The sequence below is a fragment of the Nelumbo lutea genome, chromosome 1 (genome assembly GCF_056320005.1).
Source record: "Nelumbo lutea isolate HS-2025 chromosome 1, American lotus-T2T, whole genome shotgun sequence".
Taxonomy (NCBI): domain Eukaryota; kingdom Viridiplantae; phylum Streptophyta; class Magnoliopsida; order Proteales; family Nelumbonaceae; genus Nelumbo; species Nelumbo lutea.
Genome location: NC_142684.1, coordinates 148,662,348 through 148,684,752, shown reverse-complemented (window position 1 = coordinate 148,684,752; position 22,405 = coordinate 148,662,348). Strand labels below are relative to the sequence as shown.

Sequence of the window (22,405 nt, the reverse complement as noted above, 5' to 3'; positions counted from 1 at the left end):
TGATACCACTGAAAGAATGGTAGGATCCATCTAATGGATGCCAAGAAAGGTGCGGAATGGGGGCGAATTTCAAAAAAAATTCCTACCTTCTTCCAACTGGGAATCATATTCCCTAAAATTAGAATACATTATTCAAGGATCCTACTTGAACCATAAACAAACCAGATCTGAACCAAAAGGAAACAGGAAAGATTATACCTGATCCGGAGAAATAATATCTCCCAAAGTTGGTGTTCATGCCCAAAGAAGTAACCAAGATCCACTCCTGCTGAAGATGACACAACTGTGGATGGAACGGAACCAGCAGGGTGCGTCCCACACACTGTATTCTTCACAAGAACCCTCTAGAAACCTTGAACACCAAATCCTAATGTCTTTCTTGCAAGACTATTGTCAAGAACTGCTTTCTTGACTTCCTGTTGCTGCAAAGATCAAATCCTCCAACAGGTAGTGGCGGCGGCTGAAAGAGGAGAAGTTTAGGGAGGAAGAGGGCAGAACTGTCTCTTCTCTCTGGAGTCTGTGAGAGATCAAATCTCAGATTGCAGGATGTGTTTCTTGCTTCCTCAAACCCCCTAGTTCAAAATCTGATATTTCTTCTAGGGTTTTCTCCTCTTTCTTCTTGATTAAGAAACCTCCCAATATTTTTGGGAGTTATCCCAATCCAAATCAGTATTTGGATAGAAATTAATCTTAATCCTATCTGTAGATTAAGTTAGTTAACTCCTGATCTTATCAGGAGGTTACCAGATTCAAATCTAATTTGAATTTGGTCTCTTAGAATGGATAAGGTCAAAGACCCAATCCTTTTACTAACACTAATCTCAGATTCGCCCTATGAACTGGTGATCATATTAGCCCAGGTCAAAATGGGCTTTTGGCCCATTAAGTGTTCAGTGTTTAACTAGTTTCCAACCTGATGCCTAGTTGGGCTTCTTTGTATGGCGTGGGACCCAAGCATTGATCTACACACCAGCCACATGGGTTCGGCCCAGCCTTTATTACAAGTCCCAGCCGAATTCACTGAAAGACTCAGTGACCCCCTTGAGCCCATCACATGGACCTTATGGGCCCAACACTTACATTAAGTGGTCCCTGGGCCAAGCCATCTTATAAAAGCCCAGGGACTGTGGGCAGGTGCAAGATTAGCTCATCAGGTATTATCGTAAATGGTCTTACACTTAACCTCTCAGCCCTTAATGATCAAGCACTGCCTGACAAGAGAAGACCTCTCTCTCGGCTGCAAGGAATAGTGCCGCACTCTCTACTCACATGGATCCCGGGAATTAAAACCTTTTGCAAATCTTTTGAAATCGTACATATACATTTATATATATCTTCTTTTGCAAAACAAAATTCCAACGATTGAAATCAATTGCCGCAGTTTGGTTTCCATCAGAGAGAGTGCATTACCGATCATTACCATTGTCCGATAAAGGGGCTGATCCTGTCACTATGACCACTCACTCAGATAAATTCTCAAACTGCCCCAACATGTCCTGGTTTTGACCCCCACTAAAGATCTCACTGATTGACACATCAAAGACAGCCCGATCCGACACCTAGTGATGTGTCATAATTGAGTCTAGGGGTCAGGTGTAACTTTCCAGTTTTTCCCATCTGTCTCCAAGGTCTAGGACAATACTGGAAATCTGGTCTGGTTCAAGGGTTCAAGCAATCCCATACTGCATGTGCCTTGGGTCTTACCTTGATGGCCGAAACAAGCCATCCCAACACTTGGTGGCACACCAGTATCAGCCTTGGCAGGATAAATCTCCCCAGACTTATCCAATGGCTGTGAACATTTAAAACTAACACAAGTTTCTATAAGTGTCCAGTTTTAGGGTCTTACACAGAATTATACCAAACAACATGAATCAAACATGCACTTTAATTTATTCCACTAAATAACAAAAGTACATCAAATCTGATTGAAGCTAAGGGCATACAAGACTTTCTAACAGCTCCCACTTGCACTTAGGTCCAATCTGGTACAAGCCGGAGTTCTATACTTTCCACGTGTTTCTCAAACACTTTCTGTGTGAGTGGCTTAGTCAATGGGTCTATCACATTATCCGTTGATGCTACCTTCTGAATTAGGACGTCCTCTCTACCAACGATCTCCCGCAGTACATGGTAATTTCTCTCGATGTGCTTTGACTTCGAGTGGGCCCGAGGCTCTTTAGCCTGGGCGATCGCTCCATTGTTGTCACACAACAACGGGATGGGTGATGTGCTGGATGGAATCACTCCCCATTCGTGTATGAATTTCTTCATCCCCACGGCTTCCTTGGCAGCTTCACTTGCAGCAATGTACTCGGCCTCGGTTGTGGAGTCTGCAGTGGACCCCTGTTTGCTGCTTTTCCAGCAAACAGCACACAATCCTATCGTGAAAACATACCCAAATGTAGACTTTCTATCATCTGAATCCGACTGGAAATTGGCATCGGTATACCCCAGAACTTGTAGTGAACTACCATCGAATACCAAACAAAACTCTTTTGTCCTTCGAAAGTATTTAAGTATGTTCTTCACAGCAATCCAATGCTCCTGCCCTGGGTTAGCTTGGAATCAACTTACCACACTCATCGCCTGAGCTATGTCCGGGCGAGTGCACAGCATGGCATACATGATGCTCCCTATGGCTGAGGCATAGGGAACGTCTCTCATGCCCTCAATCTCTTCATAAGTCTTGGGAGACATCTTCTTGGAGAGAGTTACTCCATGTTTGAAAGGAACATTTCCTTTCTTGGAGTTTTCCATGCTGTACCTTTTGACAATTTTGTCAATGTAAGCAGCCTGGGATAATCCAATTATCCGCTTCGATCTATCTCTATAGAGTCGAAGACCCAGTATGTATGAAGCTTCTCTAAGATCTTTAATGGAGAACTGTTGTGATATCCATACCTTGACCGAAGTCAGCATTCCTACATCATTCCCCATGAGTAGGATATCGTCCATGTACAATACTAAAAAGTAATCTTATCCCCACTGGACTTCCTGTAAACACATGGCTCATCCGGATTATGCTCAAAGTCAAACGTTTTGACGGAAGAATCAAAACGGATGTTCCAACTCCCAGAAGTCTGCTTAAGTCCATATATGGATCTGTTGAGTTTACATACCATGTGTTCCTGACCAGCAGCAATAAAGCCTTGCGGCTGCTGCATGTAGACATCTTTACTAAGATCTCCATTCAGGAACGCGGTTTTGACATCCATTTGCCAAATCTCGTAGTTATGGTATGCTGCTACAGCTACCAGGATCCTAATGGATTTAAGCATGGCCACGGGCGGAAAGGTTTCCTCATAATCGATGCCTTCTTTCTGAGTATACCGTTTCGCCACCAAGCGAGCTTTGTAGGCCTGAATCCTGCCATCGGGGCCCTTCTTCCTCTTGTAGATCCATTTGCAACCAATTGCTTTTACCCCGGAGGGCAGATCTACTAGAGTCCAGACTCCATTGGTTTCCATCGATGTGTCATAATCGAGTCTAGGGGTCAGGTGTAACTTTCCTGTTTTGCCCATCTGTCTCCAAGGTTTAGGGCAATACTGGAAATCTGGTCCGGTTCAAGGGTTCAAGCAATCCCATACTGCATGTGCCTTGGGTCTTACCATGATGGCCGAAACAAGCCATCCCAACACTTGGTGGCACACCAGTATCAGCCTTGGTAGGATAAATCTCCCCAGACTTATCCAATGGTTGTGAACATTTAAAATTAACACAAGTTTCTATAAGTGTCCAGTTTTAGGGTCTTACACAGAATTATACCAAACAACATGAATCAAACATGCACTTTAATTTATTTCCACTAAATAACAAAAGTACATCAAATCCGATTGAAGCTAAGGGCATGCAAGACTGTCTAACAGCTGGTTCAAATTGCAAGAAAGCGGATTAGAGAATTCAGGGTGGCTAACCCAGCGAGGTCGCTCTGATGCTTAAGTTAGTATTGTATTTCTGGTAGCGAGCTGAAAGCTTTAATGCAAGTAAACTAGTAAGCAAGTAATCATTGTACCTTGTGTTATGGGGGTTAATGCCCTTATACAGTTGAGTTGTTGTGAGCCCTAAGGAACCTCTCTGGGATCTTCGGACTTAACCGTAGGAGTCCTTTCCGTTTCAGAAGGTGGCCAACGTACTAGCTGATAAGGCTTATTGTGTCCATTCGATTCTGGCGGAATGAGGATAAGGCCTATGGTTATGCAGTATGATCTCGAAAGGCCCGGGGACATCTAACGAGCTTCTAGAATCTGTCACGTGTCACCTCGGTGCATGCAATCACCGAAGTGCCCTGGCTTCGGTACTATCCGAAATGACTAAGGCATCCGAGGTGCCCTAGTTCGTTAAAGTTGTAGGTACTGCTGAGTCATTGTCTGGCTGGCAGGTCGCCTCCACGTATCCTCTGTTTATCAGGTCGGCCAATTGACCCCTCATCAATTGCCCCCCACTCCCCGTGCATAGGGGTTCCGACCCGCTGTGGGGAGCTCATGACAAGCCCAGGTGAACATGGCCCGAGTTCTCTTGGTCCAGAGGTTGGTTCTCCAGTTGGACCATATTGACTCGCTTGGCTCGATCAAGAAAACTCAAATCGTGTACTGGGGACACATGGGCGTCATGCAATTTATAGGCTTCGCAGACGCCAAAATGTGCGCTCAATCGATTTCGACCTCGCTAAGTGACCAGCATCTAGGTAACCTTCCAGGTAGAAGTATCCAGATTGCACACCATCAATTGGTTCCATTTGTGGGAAAATGATCAAAATCCAACCTTCATACCTTACCATTTTACTCATTCAATGGCTTCTACAAGTAGCACCGTGAAGAGCATTGAGATGACCGTGTTCGGGGAACAGGAGTAGACTATGGCTAGCCAAGAGTTCCCCATGGTCTACATTGGCCAGTTCACCATCTTCCTCATTGTCTTAGGGATCCCCACTATATCGACACAGTAGACTCAGTACCGAACACAGCCGCTGAACGCTCCACCGCCCCAGGTAAGCGCTACCTTCTCCATACTGGAGCCCTCTATGGTCCCCCTTGGGATCGGGCATAGCAATTCATTGAGCTAGTCTAGAGTGTTCGAACCATGCAGTTACAGATGCAACAAATGCACCAGTTCCAACAATTCCCACATTACTATTTTTACCAACAGTACCAGTAGCAATTTCCACCACACCAGTCGAACCAATATCAGAATCAACACCGAGCCCATAATTAGCAGCAGTAGTAGCAAGGTGTGCATTGATCTCCTCCTTGGAGTTGAAGGGATGAGAGATCCATCGTATAGACGCCCAAATTTTGCGGAATAAATGGGCGAATTTCAAGAATTTTTCTCTCCCTTTCAACTGAGAATCGCATTCCCTATTTAGAAAATCATATTTTCAATTATCAATCTTGAACCATAAATTGAACCAGATTTGAACCAAAAGGAGTTGGAGAGGATTATACCTGATACGGAGAAATAATATCTCCCAATGAAGGTGTTCACACCCAAGGAAGGATCCAAAAACTGCTCTCACTGAAGATGACGTAGTGTAGGATGGAGCAGTATTAACAGTGTTCTTCTCCAAGAACTCTGTCCTTCGCAAGAAAAAACAGGATGGCACGTGAGCACAACTTCCTATCAATTCTTTCTCAAAGAACTAATGTCAAGATCAAATCCTGACTTCTCCCACAACTGGAGATCGAACTGGATGTTTGGCGGCTGCAGGAAGGGGGCGGCAAGAAAGATCTTTGCAGGGATTGCAGAAATCTTTCTTCTGTAATTTCAGCTCTAAAGAGGATCTAATTATGTGATTCTTCTAAAGGCTGCCGCCCCCTCTTTCTTTTGTAAACCCAAAGGATCAGCTCCTCATCCAATCAGAAGTTGCAAACACAAATCACATTTGGATCAGACATCCCCTTAGGTGATAAGGATAAACCCTTATCTTATCTGCAGATTAGATCAGCCTTCTCCTAATCTCATTAGGAGGTTTCTAAATCCGAATCATATTTAGATCTGGACTCTCTGAGTGGATAGGGTTAAGACACTATCTTATCTACTGATCCACCTTATTAAATAAGTCTAGTTCGAAATGGGTTTTAGGCTCATTAAGCTTACGTGCTCACTTAACATTCCTAACTGTTTCCCAGTTGGGCTTCCTTGTATGGCATGGGACCCAAGCATTGATCTACACATCAGCCACATGGGTTTGGCCCAGTCTTTGTTACAAGGCCTGGCCGAATACACTACTATGGACAGTGAACTCCCTAAAACCCATCAAATGGGCTCTATGGGCTCAACACTTACCCTAAGTGGTCCCTGAGCCAAGCCACCTTGTAATACCCAAGGATTGTGGGCATTACACAGAAACATACCAAGGGAGCATTAATCAAATGTGCACTTTTATTCATTTACAATAAACTCATAAAGTACATCATTCTGATTGAAGCTAAGGGCATACAAAACTGTCCAACAGCTCCCACTTGCACTTGCGTCCAATCAGGTACAAGCCGGAGTCCCATACTTTCCACGTGTTTCTCAAACACTTTATGTAATAGTGGCTTCGTCAATGGGTCTGCTACATTTTCCGCTGACGCTACTTTCTGAATCATGACGTCCCCTGTACCAACAATCTTCCGTAGTACGTGGTACTTCTCTCGATGTGCTTCGACTTCAAGTGGGCTCGTGGCTCCTTAGCCTGAGTAATGGTTCAATTGTTGTCACACAACAACAGGATGGGTGATGTGTTGGACGGAACTACTCCCAACTCGTGAATGAACTTCTTCATCCACACAGCTTCTTTGGCAGTCTCACTTGCGGCAATGTACTCAGCCTCGGTCGTGGAGTCTACAGTGGACCCCTGTTTGCTGCTTTTCTAACAAACAACAAATGATCCTATCGTGAAAACATATTCATATATAGACTTTCTATCATCTGGATTTGACTAGAAATCAACATCTGTATACCCTTGGATCTATAGTGAGCTATCGTCGAATACTAGACAAAACTCTTTTGTCATTCGAAAGTACTTAAGTATGTTTTTCACAGCAGTCCAGTGCTCCTACCCTAGGTTGGCCTGAAATCTACTTACTACATTCACTACCTGAGCAATGTCAGGACGAGTGCACAGCATGGCATACATGATGCTCCCTACGGCAGAGGCATAGGTAACGTCTTTCATGCCATCGATCTTCTCAGAAGTCTTGGAAGACATCTTCTTGGAGAGAGAGTGACTCCATGCCTGAAAGAAACATTTCCTTTCTTGGAGTTTTCCATGCTGTATCTTTTGACTATTTTGTCAATGTAAGCAGATTGGGATAATCTTATTATCCGCTTTGATCTATCTCTATAGAGTCGAAGACCCAGTATATAGGAGGATTCTCCAAAATCTTTCATGGAGAATTGTTGTGAAAGTCATACTTTCACCGTAGTTAACATTTCTACATCATTCCCAATGAGTAGAATGCCATCTACATACAGAACCAAGAAAGTAACCTTATCTCCACTGTACTTCTTGTAAACATAGAGTTCATCCGGATTCTGCTTGAAGTCAAACGATTTGACAGCAGAGTCAAAATGGATGTTCCAACTTCTAGATGTTTGCTTAAGTCCATAAATGGATCTATTAAGTTTACATACCATGTTTTCCTGACCTATAGTAATGAAGCCTTGTGGCTGCTGCATATAGATATCTTCAATAAAATCTTCATTCAGGAATACAGTTTTGACATCCATCTGTCAAATCTCATAATCATGGTATGTTGCTACAGCTAACAGGATCCTAATGGATTTAAGTATGGCCACAGGCGAAAAGGTTTCCTCATAATCGATGCCCTCTTTCTGAGTGTACTCTTTCGCCACCAGACGAGCTTTGAAGGTCTCAACCTTACCATCGGGGCCCTTCTTCCTCTTGTAAATCCATTTGCAACCGATTGCTTTTACCCCAGAGGGCGGATCTACTAGAGTCCAGACTCCATTGGTCTCCATTGAGTCCATCTCTGCTCTCATGGCCTCCTTCCACTTCTGGGAATCTATGTCCAATAAGGCTTCCGCGTACGTCACGGGATCTTCCTCACTAGTCAAGGTTTCCACCAGGTAACTATCCCGGTCATAACTATAATGGACTGGTGGCTTGGATACCCGAGTGGATCTTCTAAGTTGCTCACTACCTGGAACTTGTGGGACATCTCCCACTATTCCTGAGCTCTCCTCATCAAGAACAACTTCCTAACGATGGGTGTCCAGGATGTAATCGGTTTCCAAGAATTGTGCATTTCGATTGCAGAACATCTTCTACTCACTTGGGTCATAGAATAGGTAATCCACAGAGCCTTTTGGGTAGCCTACAAATAGGCAACGATTGGTCTTAGATTCCAACTTGTCTGCACTCGTTCTTTTAATGTGTGCTGGACAACCCCAAATCTTTAAGTGTTTGACACTTGGTTTCTTTCCGTTCCAAAGTTCATATGGAGTGTTCGGAACTGATTTGGTTGAAACTCAATTCAGCACGTAAATCGCAGTCTCTAATGCATAACCCAAAAAGGATGTGGGTAACTCTGAGTGTATGAGAAGTGACCGGACCATATCCAATAAGGTCATATTCCTCATCTTTGAAACACCGTTAAGTTGTGGTGTAACAGGAGGAGCTAACTGTGATACTATCCTATTGTCCTTTAAGTAGTCCCTGAATTCGTCAAAGAGATACTCGCCACCTCGAAAAGATCGAAGAGCTTTAATTTCTCTCCCTAACTGTTTTTCGACCTCTTGTCTGAACTCTTTGAACTTTTCAAAGGATTCAGACTTGTCTCATTAGGTACACGTAACCATATCGTGAAAAGTCATCTATGAAGATGATGAAATACACGTGTTGATTCCGTGTCCTAACACTCAAGGGACCATATACATCAGTATGTATAAGGTCAAGCGTGCCTGTATATCTTTCAGGATTACCGTTAAATGGTCGTTTTGTCATCTTGCCTTGCAGGCAAGGCTCACAAGTGGGAAGATCTTCTACAGTTAGAAAATCCAAAGGACCATTCTTTACCAACCTTGTTATTTAGTCAACACTGATGTGGCCAAGTCGGTAATGCCACAGGCACGTGGGATTAATTGTATCTCGGGTTCTCTTCTTGGGGATTTTAGCCGATGTAGTTTTGGTTATGTTAGTTTCTAGAGAATGATGTAGAACATAGAGACCGTTCTCCAGTTCCCCATCTGCGATGAATCTATTATTTCTTTTAATAGTAATTGTATTACTAAAGAATACAGAATAACCATCTGCACACAATTTTGAGACAGAAATCAAAATTTTCTTAAATTTTGTACATAAAGGCAATCTTTCAGTACAATAGTTCATTCTCTAAAAAATAACTCCATGGTTCTTATGGCCGCGGCTGCAACAGTTGCAGTGGTCCCCAAGTAGAGCGTGACTTCTCCTTCACTCAGTCTTCTGTTTACCTTGAATCCCTACAGTGAGTTATACACATGAGTGGAAGCCTCAAGTCAATACACTAGGACGCAGAAGCTATAAATAAATTGGTTTCTATAACACAAGTTTCAAAATTACCTTTATTGGATTCCCGATAGGCAGGACAGTTCCTTTTTCCAGTGGTCGGTCTTCTTGCAAAAATGACAGGCATCTGATGCCTTGTCCTTCCTATGTTTCTTGGGTTTGGCAGCCTTCTTCTGGGGCTTTCTCTTTGCCTTCATTTTCTTACCCGATTTGCCAGTTGAAACAAGCATGGCAATGGGTTCATCATTTTTAATCAATTCTTCGGCTCTCTGCAACATATTGTTGAGTTCCTGCAATCTGACGTTCAACTTGTTCATGTTGTAGTTAATGATGAATGGATTAAAGGATGGAGGCAGAGAGTTGAGAATAGCATTGATCTGTGTTATTAGATCCAACCCAGATCCAAGAGTCTCCAATTCATTAATATAACCCACCATCTGGAGACAATGGTCGTGAACTTGTTGGCCCTTGGACATCTGCGCGGTCATGAACTGTTTCAAGACCTTCTGCCGAGTAGAACGATTATGCTCTTTGTACATTGTCTTAAGACTATCCAATACGTCCTTAGCAAGTTCGATCTGATCGAACTGTCTCTGAATTGGGTTGTTCAAGGAGGCAATGATATAGCAGCGGGCAAGGGAGTTTTTTTCCTCCCATTCTTGGTATTCTCTTCTCCGGGCCTCAGAAGCCCTATCTCCCGGACGATCCCGGGCAGGATTCTTGGCTACCTTGTCCAATTTCTCAAAGGTTAAGACCAACATAAGGTTCCTGTACCAGTCGGCATAGATTGGGCCCTTCAGCTTGTTGTCACCAAGCAGCTTTGCAAATTGTCTGTTTGCAATTTTTTGATAAAAGAACAAACATCAGTCAACAACTTAATTTGATTCATGTTCATTACATAGATATGGATTTTAATCTATGTTCTATTTCCATTTATTCATCTCTGAGGTTTCCCTCATTTCTCAGTGACGGAGACCACGGGTTGTCTCTGGAAATGTGGGAAATCACATAGGGTGCATGGAGCCAATTGTTTCAATTGCAAAACCCCACCACCTTTCTGTGAATGATCATATCCACTCATCATATGAGTTTTCCCTTTGGCTTCTATCAGACAAGGTTCAGAGCTGTTTTCAGGTAAACCTTTCTGTCCAGTGAGTGCTTACCCATCATGTTCGTGAATGCCAAGGTACCGTGAGAGAGTTCCCATTTTTTGGTGAAGCCCCTCCCACATCGGTCTATGACACCTCTATCATCTTATGAAACATTTAGACAAGCCCAACAGCAAATGGATAGTTCATCATATGAATCTCCCTATCACATGCACTCATATTAGCTGGAGGGAACAATCAATTACACCCTAGTTTGGTCTAGGTTAAACCCAAGTGGCTCCCACTGACTTTCATAAAGTCAGATTTTGGTGGGCCCAAATCGGCTAGGGTTTCGCATGTAACATCTTGATGAGGTATGGGGCCCACCACTGAGGGAGGTCATCCAATGACCAAAAGGGACACCATGGCAATGATGTGCATTCAACCATGGTGTGCGCAAGAGCCACTGTCGATTTAGCGTGGACCAAGTACTTATGGCCCATGTACATAGCACATCACGCATCCATACATCACATGCAAGGATAAATTGATCCAATCAATTAATTATCTGTAAAGCCCATTTGAAGCCCATTTTAAATCCATAATATCAACCATTTAATATTATCTAGGTATATGGGCCGAATTAGGGTTCATGGGTTCGGCTCATATAGCTTTATCCGCAGAGTGGGCTTTTAGCAGTTTTAACCAATTAAAATTGGGCCTTTACAGGTTAGGCTGAATTAACCATTTAATTAAATATCAATTCTCAGGCTCATTAGTGGGAAAATTAGGGCTGATTTTAAGTCTTGAACAAACCCTAGACTTGGTTCAAACAATTTGAACCAATCTTGGTTTGAATGGGTCTAGGGTTTGATCTTTAATTAAATTTTTAATTCAAAAAAATAATCTGAAATTAAATTCTGATAAAAGTAAAATCAAGAATCAGTCTATCAGGGTTGTTCGCACAATCCTTCTTACAAAACAAAGGTTAGATCACAGGTTGCAGTTTCACAAACTGCAAATCGCAAATAGCGATTCTCCCATCTGCAAAATCTCCTCCTCTACGAGTTCTCCTTTTCTGCGCTACCATCTTCGATCCAAAATAAAATAAATAGAAATCCTAATTTCTATTAATAATTACATAAGATCGAATACCTATACATTCAGTCAAAAAAATAAAAAAAATATATATTTTACAGACCAAATGTAATAAAGTAATCCATAAACTGCAAAATCGCAGATTCCCTATGCAAATCAAGAAATTGATCTCCTCTTGTACGAACAACCCATAAATCAAGAAAATTATAAAGAACAATTCTAAATAATAATCAGATTTACATAAAAATTAATTTCAGATTATTCGCCCATAATTTTGGGAACAAATTTCCCAAAACCCATATCTGCGCAAATGGGGTCAAACGCCTTCTGCCCATTTGCGCAGGTTCAGATCTGAAGCAAATTGGTTCAAGATTTGAAGCATGACTCTGATACCACTGAAGGGATGAGAGATCCATCATATAGACGCCCAAATCTTGCGGAATAAATGGGCGAATTTCAAGAATTTTTCTCTCCCTTTCAATTGAGAATCGCATTTCCTATTTAGAAAATCATATTTTCATGATCAATCTTGAACCATAAACTGAATTAGATCTGAACCAAAAGGAGTTGGAGATGATTATACCTGATACGAAGAAATAATATCTCCCAACGGAGGTGTTCATGCCCAAGGAAGGATCCAAAGACTGCTCCCACTGAAGATGGCGTAGTGTAGGATGAAGCAGTATCAGCAGTGTTCTTCTCCAAGAACTCTGTCTTTCGCAAGAAACAGCAGGATGGCACGTGAGCACAGCTTCCTATCAATTCTTTCTCAAAGAACTGATGTCAAGACCAAATCTTGATTTCTCCCACAACTGGAAATCGAACTGGATGTCTAGTGGCTGCAAGAAGGGGGTGGCAAAAAAGATCTTTGCAGGGATTGCAGAAATCGTTCTTCTGTAATTTCAGCTCTGAAGAGGATCTGATTATGTGATTCTTCTAAAGGCTACCGCCCCCTCCTTCTTTTGTAAACCCAAAGGATCAACTCCTCATCCAATCAGGAGTTGCAAACCCAAATTACATTTGGATCAGACATCCCCTTAGGTGATAAGGATAAACCCTTATCTTATCTCCAAATTAGATTAGCCTTCTCCTAATCTCGTTAGGAGGTTTCTAGATCTAAATCATATTCAGATATGGACTCTCTGAGTGGAAGGGTTAAGACCCTATCCTATCTACTGATCCATCTCAGAATTCGCCTATATTTAACCTATTAAATAAGTCTAGCTCGAAATGGGCTTTAGGCCCATTAAGCTTATGTGCTCACTTAACCTTCCTAACTGCTTCACAGTTGGGCTTGCTTGTATGGCGTGGGACCCAAGCATTGATCTACACATCAGTCACATGGGTTCGGCACAGTCTTTGTTACAAGGCCTGGCCGAATACACTGCTATGGACAGTGCACCCCTTGAAACCCATCAAATGGGCTCTATGGGCCCAACACTTACCCTAAGTGGTCCCTGGGCCAAGCCACCTTGTAATACCCAGGGACTGTGGGTAAATGCAAGATTAGCCCATCAGGCATTATCCTCAATGGTCTTATACTTAACCTCTTAGTCAATAATGATCATACACTACCCGACAAGATAGGACCTCTCCTTCGGCTGCAAGGAACAGTGTTGCACTCTCTACTTATATGGATCCCGAGAATTAAAACCATTTGCAAATATTTTAGAAACCATAATATATATACTTTTACATGTTATATAAAATATACTTTGCAAAAAAAATCTCAACGATTGAAATCGGTTTCTGGCAATCTTGGTTTCCATCAGTGAGAGTGCATCATCGATCATTACTTTTGTCCGACAAAGGGGTTGATCCTATCACTATGATCACCCACTCAGATGAATTCTCAGAGTATCCCAACATAGCCAGGTTTTGACTCCCGCTAAGGATCTCACTGATTTGTACATCAAAGACAGTCCAATCCGACACCTAGTGCAGTATCATAATCGAGTCTAGGGGTCGGGTGTAACTTTTCAGTTTTGCCCATCAATCTCCAAGGTCGAAAGCAATACTGGAAATCTGGTCCAGTTCAAAGATTCAATTAATCGTACACTATATGTGCCTAGGGTCTCACCCTGGCAGTTGAGACAGGCTGCCCCAACCGACTTGGTGGCACAACAGTGTCAACCTTATCAGGATAGTTCTCCCCAAACCGACCCATTGGCTGTGAACATTCTAAACTAACATGGGTCCCATTAAGTATCCAGTTTAAGGGTATTACACAGAAACATACCAAGGGAACATGAATCAAATGTGCACTTTTATTCATTAACAATAAACTCATAAAATACATCATTCTGATTGAAGCTAAGGGCATACAAAACTGTCCAACAGGAGTGTGGGAAACCCATAGGTCCGAGTCCCTCCCCAAGATTGGACCCCACCTTGAGGCAGAGTTGAGAGTCAATGTACACCCCTACCTTCTCAGAGAGGAAACCCAAAAGATAGGCCCAAAGTTAGTCATCACACGAGGACTGATCAGCAATAGCACTTGCGGCCTGAGATTTGCGAGCAACAAGTTAGCGACCACCAGCTCGGGGCAAGAGGTGCGGACTCACAACGAGACCCCTTGTAATAGCCAACATCAAGTTCGCGACCGAGAAGATGCCAGAAATAGGAACCAAGTCTCGCCTAATGACAATGTTCGGGAGTGGGAATGAACCTGATTTGAAGTACCAGATAACACCGAGGTCAATAGCACCAATGCGGAAGCAGCTAAGAAGCAATGACATCGCAAGACACGTCGATCATCAGCCAGGAACAACCCATTGCCAAGAAGTAGTTAGCCACTAAAACTGAGCAGCATGAGGGAGGAAGTGAGCTCAGTAGCTGCATAGCCGGCTCCAACATTGCTGAGCCAGACCTCCCCTATCACCCGAGATACTAGTGGCCCCAAGGCCAAAAGATTTCAAGATGCCTACACTAGATATGTATGATGGAAAGTTTGACCCTAATGACCATGTCGATGCATTTCAGTCTCAAATGCACCTTGCTGGAGCAGATGAGGCGTGCATGTGCGTGGCCTTTTCCACCACCTTTAGAAGATTAGCCAGGCAGTGGTACAGGAACATCGCTTTGGGCTCAATCAAGACTTGGGCTCATTTCGCTGGCATGTTCATTGTCCACTTCGTCACTAGTAAGAAGTACCTAAAATCACAAGAGAGCCTTCTGAACGTGGTCCAGAGGGGGAATGAATCAATTTGAAGCGACATCAAGCGCTTCAATGAGGAGTGTTTACAGATACCAGATCTCGATCCAGCCGTGCGCCTCACTACAACGCAAAAAGGAGTTAGGCACACTGAGTTTGCATGGTACCTTGGAGTACACCGTCCGAAGACAAGAAGTTCCTCGACTATGCCGAGAGGTTCATGAGCATAGAGGAAGCTTTCAACTCAAAGACAGAGAACTAGATGGGTGAGAAGAGGAAGAGAGAAGACAAAGGAGCCAGTAGTAGCAAGTACCGGCGGAAGAAGAGCAAGTCACCGAGGATAAGCAAGTCTCCTTGTCAGAGAAGTAAGTCACCATCTTGGGGTTCTAGGTCAGGTCGGTGATCTAGGACCCCTCCTGTTGAAAGAACATCCTATACCCCCCCCCCCCCCAATGCAAAGCGAGGTGACATTCTGATGGTGATCAAGGATTCTTCTTATGTCAAGTGGTCACCCAGGCTGTAGGGAGATCCAACGACTAGGAACCCAAAGGTCTATTGTCACTTCCATTGTCGGAACCTCCGTGACGAGATTGAAGAGTTGATCTGCTGTGGGTATTTGAAGAAGTACATTCAGCATGAGAGCAAAGATTCGTTCAACCAACAAGTTGACTAGAGAAGAGAAGCTCTAGAAATGAGCAGAAGGAACGACCAACCACCTCGGTAACCACAGCCACCTGAGGACAGGCCTATTCGTGATGAGATTGAAGAGTTGATCTGCTGCGAGTATTTGAAGAAGTACATTCAGCATGAGAGCAAAGATTCGTTCGATCGACAAGTTAACCAGAGAAGAGAAGCTCTGGAGACGAGCAGAAGGAACGACCAGTCACCTTGGTAACCACAGCCACCTGAGGACAGGTCGGTCCGTGAGGTGATTAACATGATCACTAGTGTGTCCATTGTTGGGGTGTGCACCACAGCAGTAGGAAAGACCTCGGTCCGGGAATTGGAGCATGAAGAAGAAAACCCACCAAAACGACCTCGGGTAGAAGAGCCCATCTACTTCACTAAGGACGATGCGCGTGGGATACATTATCCGCATGATGATACCCTCGTCGTCAAGCTTGTGATTAACAACTTCGAGGTGAAGCGGGTCCTGGTAGATTCAAAGAATTTGACGAACATTCTGTTCCTAGAAGCCTACGGCAAGTTGCAGTTATAGCGAAGTGACATGAAATCTATAGATTCACCCCTGGTAGGATTCAATGGCAAAGTAGTTAGGCCCCTCGGCCAAGTGACAGTACTAGTCATAGCAGAAACATGGCCTAACTCAATGCGCTTCAAGCAGACATTCCTAGGTTGGCCCATTCTGCATGCCCTTCGAGTAATAGTGTCCCCCTATTTATCTGTCAATGAAATTCCCGACGAACTGCAGTGTGGGGGCAGTACAAGGTGACTAACTAAAATCACGCAAGTGCTACGTGGCAACGTTGAAAGGCAAGGCGAAGTTGCCAGAGGATATCGAACTAGAGCCTCCACCCGGGCACACTGAGGAGCAAGCTGCCCCTATGGAGGAAACAATCCACGTACCGGTCTCCAAAGCCGAGCCGACGAAGACCCTCCAGATCGTGCGCCATCATGTAGCATTCCAACCGGTGAAAATAGTGAAGCAGCGGCAAGGTGAGAATTTGGTTATCTGCGTTTATTTTATTTTGGATTTTTCTCCATTTTCTTTGTTGTTTCATCTAGCATCCTAATGAACTCTAACCAGGATTTGCTCTGTATTTGTTTTACTTTGGTTTGTTCTTTTTTTCTTTTTCTTTTTTTTTTTTTTTTGCTTATCTGCGTTTTTTGGAAATGCAGCCTTTTGATTGTAATGTTCTTTAGTTCATTTGTGGTTAGCTTTAGCTGGACTACCAGGATTGTGAATGAGGCTGCTCATGACACAACTAAGCGTCGCTTGAAACAGTAGGTTTCTATTTTCTGAAGCGCTACCAAGGTGGCTGGCTCCCTTTGCCCTGAGGGATCTTCCCACCATCCAACTTCCCCCCAGCAGGAGTGTTAGACTCAGTTGCCCCCTTCTCTAATCTTTAATTTAGGTTTTGTTTTTCTTCTTCTCTTCTTTTATTGCTGCTATTTTCTTTTTGTTGTGTAGTCTTCTCCTTTGGAAATGAATGTCTGTTCTACGGAGCACCTCTACCAAAAAAAAAAAAAAAAAAGATTGCATCCTTCTGATATTTCTACCAGTTTAGAACATATTTACATTCTTTGGAACATATACCGTATGAGCATCACACTGACGAGAAAAGGGCAAGGAATAAAAAGGAATATATATATATATATATATATTGGAAAAAATGTACTTCATGTTGAGATTTTCTGATGCACGAATTGATAAAATTGTAGTGAGATAGCAATTTATGTTCATCCCATCTTTATTAGCTTGAATATCCATCAATGAGTTTATTTCAGAACTTCAAGGTTTTTTATTCATAAAGAAAGTTCCAGATTTTTTGCGAAAAGAGGGAAGAACGGTTTTTCTATTTTATTTTTATTTTTCTCTCCTGCTTTTGGTTGTTGGATGAATTTATAATATTACTTGATTTGCTAAGACCTTTCACTGAAAAATTGGGCAATTTGAGGTGGAGATGGGCATCAATCATTCAAGTTTATAGTTTTGAGATACAAGATTCAAGTTTTAAATAGCTCCTTTTCATAATCACAATGTTCTCCAAAAGGTTTTAATCATTGCTGTGTTCTGAGTTCTGGCATAACCCATTCCCCATTAGAAGATGACAAACCATAAATTTGTCATCTTTGTTTTCATTTCTTTTTCGACTTCCTCTTTATCTTCTACTTCCTCTTTTCAATTTCATTTCTCTTTTGGTTTCATTGTTTAGGCCCCTGCAATTACTCAAAGCCCATCATGCTGCAAAACCAAAGTCTACCCATTCATTTCTATTTTCCTTCTATATGGAACCACCTATCCTTCTCATAACCACCTCAGAAGCTACTCAAAATTGACCTATTCATCAAGAATTGGCCTGCAATTACTCAAAGCCCATCATGCTGCAAAACCGAAGTCTACCCATTCATTTCTATTTTCCTTCTGTATGGAACCACCTATCCTTCTCATAACCACCTCAAAAGCTACTCAAAATTGACCTATTCATCAAGAATTGGCCACGTAGGAATCTTGCCAGAGGACTTGAACCAAACAGACTATGGGAATAGACCATTCCAATTCATATTCCAAAAGATTTTTATTCTGATTCTTGATTCCAATTCTGGCTGTGAATCAAACGGACCTCAGTTCAATTCATTCATATTCTCATCTACTATAAACACCAGCTTCTGAAGACCACAAAAGATGTGGTAGATTGCTATGTCCATTCATGTATGAAACCGATCAAGAAATGTTTTAGTTCACTCTGTCAGCTAAAAACAATATTGTATAACAAAATTTCAATGAATGTCTGCAGGGAAGGGAATTCAGAAGTTACGGTGCACTGATGAATGTGTCTTGATGATGGACAAGTTTTTTGACCTCTCTTTCTGATAGATCTGTTAAAGAAATCTCTTCTCTGAGAAATGGTTCAACTTCAACGTGCCTGAACACAGGTTGCAGAGGGCTGAGGACAACAGTTGGGGATCTCCGTAGAGATTTTCTGCATGGGAAAGATGCTATTTGCTGGAGAGCTTGGCTTGGTCGTGGACATGTTCCAAATTATAGAAAAGTCTATTAGGATAAATGGTTTCTATTTTGTTTTTGTTTTCTTTCCCCTTAGAATTTTGTGTACTAAAAATAGGGAAGGGAGTTTGAGATTGATTTTGTTTGTCCACTTAGTTTGCGCTGGTTTGAGAGCTTGTTTGTTGTAATAGTCTCCATTGTATAATCAAATATAATAAAGAGCCAGTTTTTGTCTCACTGTTGTCATCAGTAATTGCCATCACCATCGGACTCGTTTGGTTGCACTGAGTGGACGTCTGAGCTCTAAGAGGATGACTTTGATGTTATCTCCACTGGTCCATGCATGTATTTTATAGTTTCAGAGATACCCAAATCAAGAAAAAGTTTAAATACACTGTGTGACCTCAGAACATATAAAAGAAAGGATCAGATAATACCAAAAAAAGGTGCAGAAAATACAAGGAAAGGAGGAAAAGTTTAGCCTAGAAGTTTCAAATCACCAGTTTTTGATATTCAAGAAAGTTCATTTTCTTGAGACCTAACCATTTGGATTCTTGTAATTAGGATCCATGCAACTTTGGGTCAATTGTTAATTATTTATTATTTATTATTTTTATTAGTCATTAGTTTTTTTTTTGTTAATTTTAATTGTGTTAATTAGTAATTAGTAATTTTTATTAGCCATTCGTTATCTTTATTAATTTTAATTATTAATTATTATTTTTATCAAATTTTTAAAATTATTTTAATTTTTATGTGTAAATTATTAATTATTAATTTTTTATTACATAATTATTAGTTAATAATTATTTTAATTTTTATTAAGTATTAATTATGTATATATTTTTAGTCATTAATTTTTTTTAATGATTTTATTTTTAATTATTTTTATTTTTGTTAAGTATTACTTACTTTGATATTTTTTATTAGTCACCAATTATTTTTAATAATTTTAATTGTATTGTTTATTATTTATTAATTTATTATTTTTTATTCGTATTATTTCAATATTATTTTGAATTTGATAAATTATTTCATATGAAATAGTACAAATTGAGCTAAAATTTACCAAATAGTCTATTCTAGGGGTAAAATAGTAAAATCAGGGAATTTCAGATGTTAAAGGTTTGGTCCAACACAAACAAAGTTAAGTATTCAGAGCCTCTAAAAAGTAAAAAAGCATCAATGCCTCTTTTTAGATTTCAGACACTTTTAATATCTTTTTAACTTTTCAGATTTCAGATTTCAGATTTATCAAACGCTACCTAATCTTGCTTCCTTCAAACATTTCAGATGAGGCAAAAATGTACTCAGAGCAGTTGCCTTTAAACTCCCATTTGACAACCATGAGAAACAGAAAGAATCAAAAGACGGTAAATGCAACGATGGAGGACCCAATTGTGCCGTTATGAATTCCATCAGGTCAAGAAAAATGGCTGAATATCAACATGGAGATGGCAATGCAGCCATCTCCATAAAAAAATGTTCAACTAAGAATGAATCGCTAGTCAAGGACACCTGAGTTGAGGTGAGATGTGGAATGAACCTCACCTGTGAACCTAAGCATGTCTTTTAAAGGACTGACCATATTTGCTCCAAGGAATGTTAATAAAACTTCCTTTTTATTTACAACTATATCTGGCATATTTGATAGAAAATAAAGTAGTAAACAGTTTGAAAGATGACGTACCCAATGTGATATATCTTAGAAGGGTACTTATCAGAGAAAATTAGTAAGCACTTTTCTCTTTATATGTTTGCCCATTATAAATTGTATATTACCATCTAAATAGGAATAGCTTAAGAAAAATGAATTAAATTAGGTGGAAAAAATGTTCAGTTAATGTCATGTTAATTCCCCAATGGTGAATGTTAGAAGGCCCATCATAATAGATAACAAAGCATGTACCTGTAGATGCTCCAAAGCCTTTTGTGCACGAGGTTCTGCCATAGAAGCTTCAAAATCAAAATACCTGTCAGCAGAAATGAGACATTTATCATGGAGGATCACATCTAAATTAGAAAGATTAACTTCTTGTAAATCTTGTAGTTGTTTTTTTCCAAAATTATACATGGGAAAATTACAAAGAGAGAATGATAAAGATATTACTAACATTTTGAACATAAAAAAAAAAAAAGACCTAAGTAGCAAATAGATAGATTGGCATTGAATAGTATCACTTTAAATAGTACAAATTGAAGGATGATATGAACTTTCTACAGTGATTCAGTAAAATAACCAATGCATATAATCGACAAATGCTTGCCATATCCTCCACATAAAACTAAATGCTGTCATACATATGTTATATATGTGTCACCTAAATAGCACCATCTAATTATGTGAGAGATGGTTTTCCAGCCATAAGGTTGTTATTCAGATATCCGAGTGGTATTAAAGTTTTGGGCAGGAAACATAAGTAAAATAGCAATCACTTTCGATCCCATATAAAAATTGATTTACAGTTGTTGTAAAAACCAGTTACTTTTTATGTTTCTATCTAGTACTTTTTTCTCAATTATTTATTTAAGAAAACACTCATATCGTAATGCTGAGTTCTACTAACCAGAGGGCATGATTGACTTGTATAGTGCCAATAAACAATAAAACATTAAATTCCTAATCTAAAAGCAGAACGATACTCACTTAGCAATCCCATTGTTAGAGTCATTAACAACCCCCTCAGTGGGTGCTTTCTCTGTGGTTGGCTTTCAATCTTAATTTTTGAAAAAGACAAAAGGTAGTAATCATTGAGATATAAAATGATAATAAATAAAAGTCAAATTTAGAACCCATCAAAAAAATTAAAAAATCAGATTCAGTTGGAAGGTACCTTTGTTAAATTTATGCCCCTCAAAGAAAAAACAGCCAAGGCTTTAAACATTAGCCCAGGGCCTTCTTCTAAGGTGAAAACAATGCTTGTCTGAAGAAAAATTGCAATTGGTTTGAAAGGTTAGACCAAAAGTACAATAAGATGATATGGCAATAGAAATAGCTCCACCTTAAAGAGCCTGTCAGTTTTTGGAATTATAGGATCCCTTGAAAGTATCAGAAAACGAGTAATATTGTCGGAATCATCCTGCTCGATCACATGGTACCAAAGCAAGTCAAGTTGCATTCATAAGAAACAACAACAACAACATCCATGTAAATATTCTTCAGAAAACAAAAGATCCACATGAAAAGACACTCCATTAAAATTGGAAGTGGTGTATCAAAAATATACAACCAAAACAAGTTCCATATAACAACAATCATTAGAAGAAACCATAATCAATATTTTCATTTTCTATTTATATATCCATTAGCAATATAAAGGCCATTACCCAATTCAGCTACCTGGGGTCTTGGGAGAGGTAGACTGGATACGGTCCTAAACTTTGACACTTTTTTGCATAAAGTGGCCACTCTCGGGCATGAATGTATGTTCTCATATTTGCCAAATCAATATTTTACCATCACGCTAAGCAATGGCCCCTATATTCATTAGCAATATGCTTTATATATTACTTGAGCAGATTTTTATCAGACATCTATATTAGTCAGTATATATTTGGGGAATATTACGCTTAATATGATGAAACTTCAAACATTGTAAAATTATCTTTGATGTTCAAGAGTTTTCAATAATCAATTTTCTTGATAAGCATCCGTAGCTTTGCCATGCTTAACCCTAAAAGCAATATGTATGCACGTTTTGGATTTTGAAATTCGCACCAGGGAGTGTCATCTGTCATCTGACAAGTCATAAGAGCCAACTTGGATGAAAGATCTATGGTTGTAATTTAATGAGATTTACAATTTAAATTATGTAGAGTTTTATGTGGGATGGAATATAAATAATGGTTGGATTGTGACCAACTCTAGTGATGTGCACTTTAATTTT

At 40.6% G+C, this 22,405-nt stretch overlaps 1 long non-coding RNA gene across 8 annotated transcripts in view; it reads right to left on the bottom strand.

Moving 5' to 3' along the window:
- Positions 1-22,405, bottom strand: part of LOC148878279 (uncharacterized) — a 48,647-nt gene that overhangs the window by 13,278 nt on the left and 12,964 nt on the right. For 4 of the 8 annotated variants that reach the window (XR_016101289.1, XR_016101290.1, XR_016101288.1 and 1 more), the window contains 3 exons: positions 21,353-21,598; positions 21,166-21,235; positions 20,428-20,491 (listed from right to left, as the gene is read on the bottom strand). This is a non-coding gene — a long non-coding RNA (uncharacterized LOC148878279). Of the gene's footprint in view, positions 1-16,611; positions 18,851-20,235; positions 20,492-21,165; positions 21,236-21,352; positions 21,599-22,405 lie in introns of those variants that run through there. The other 4 variants (XR_016101291.1, XR_016101298.1, XR_016101301.1 and 1 more) reach the window with 4 other exon arrangements.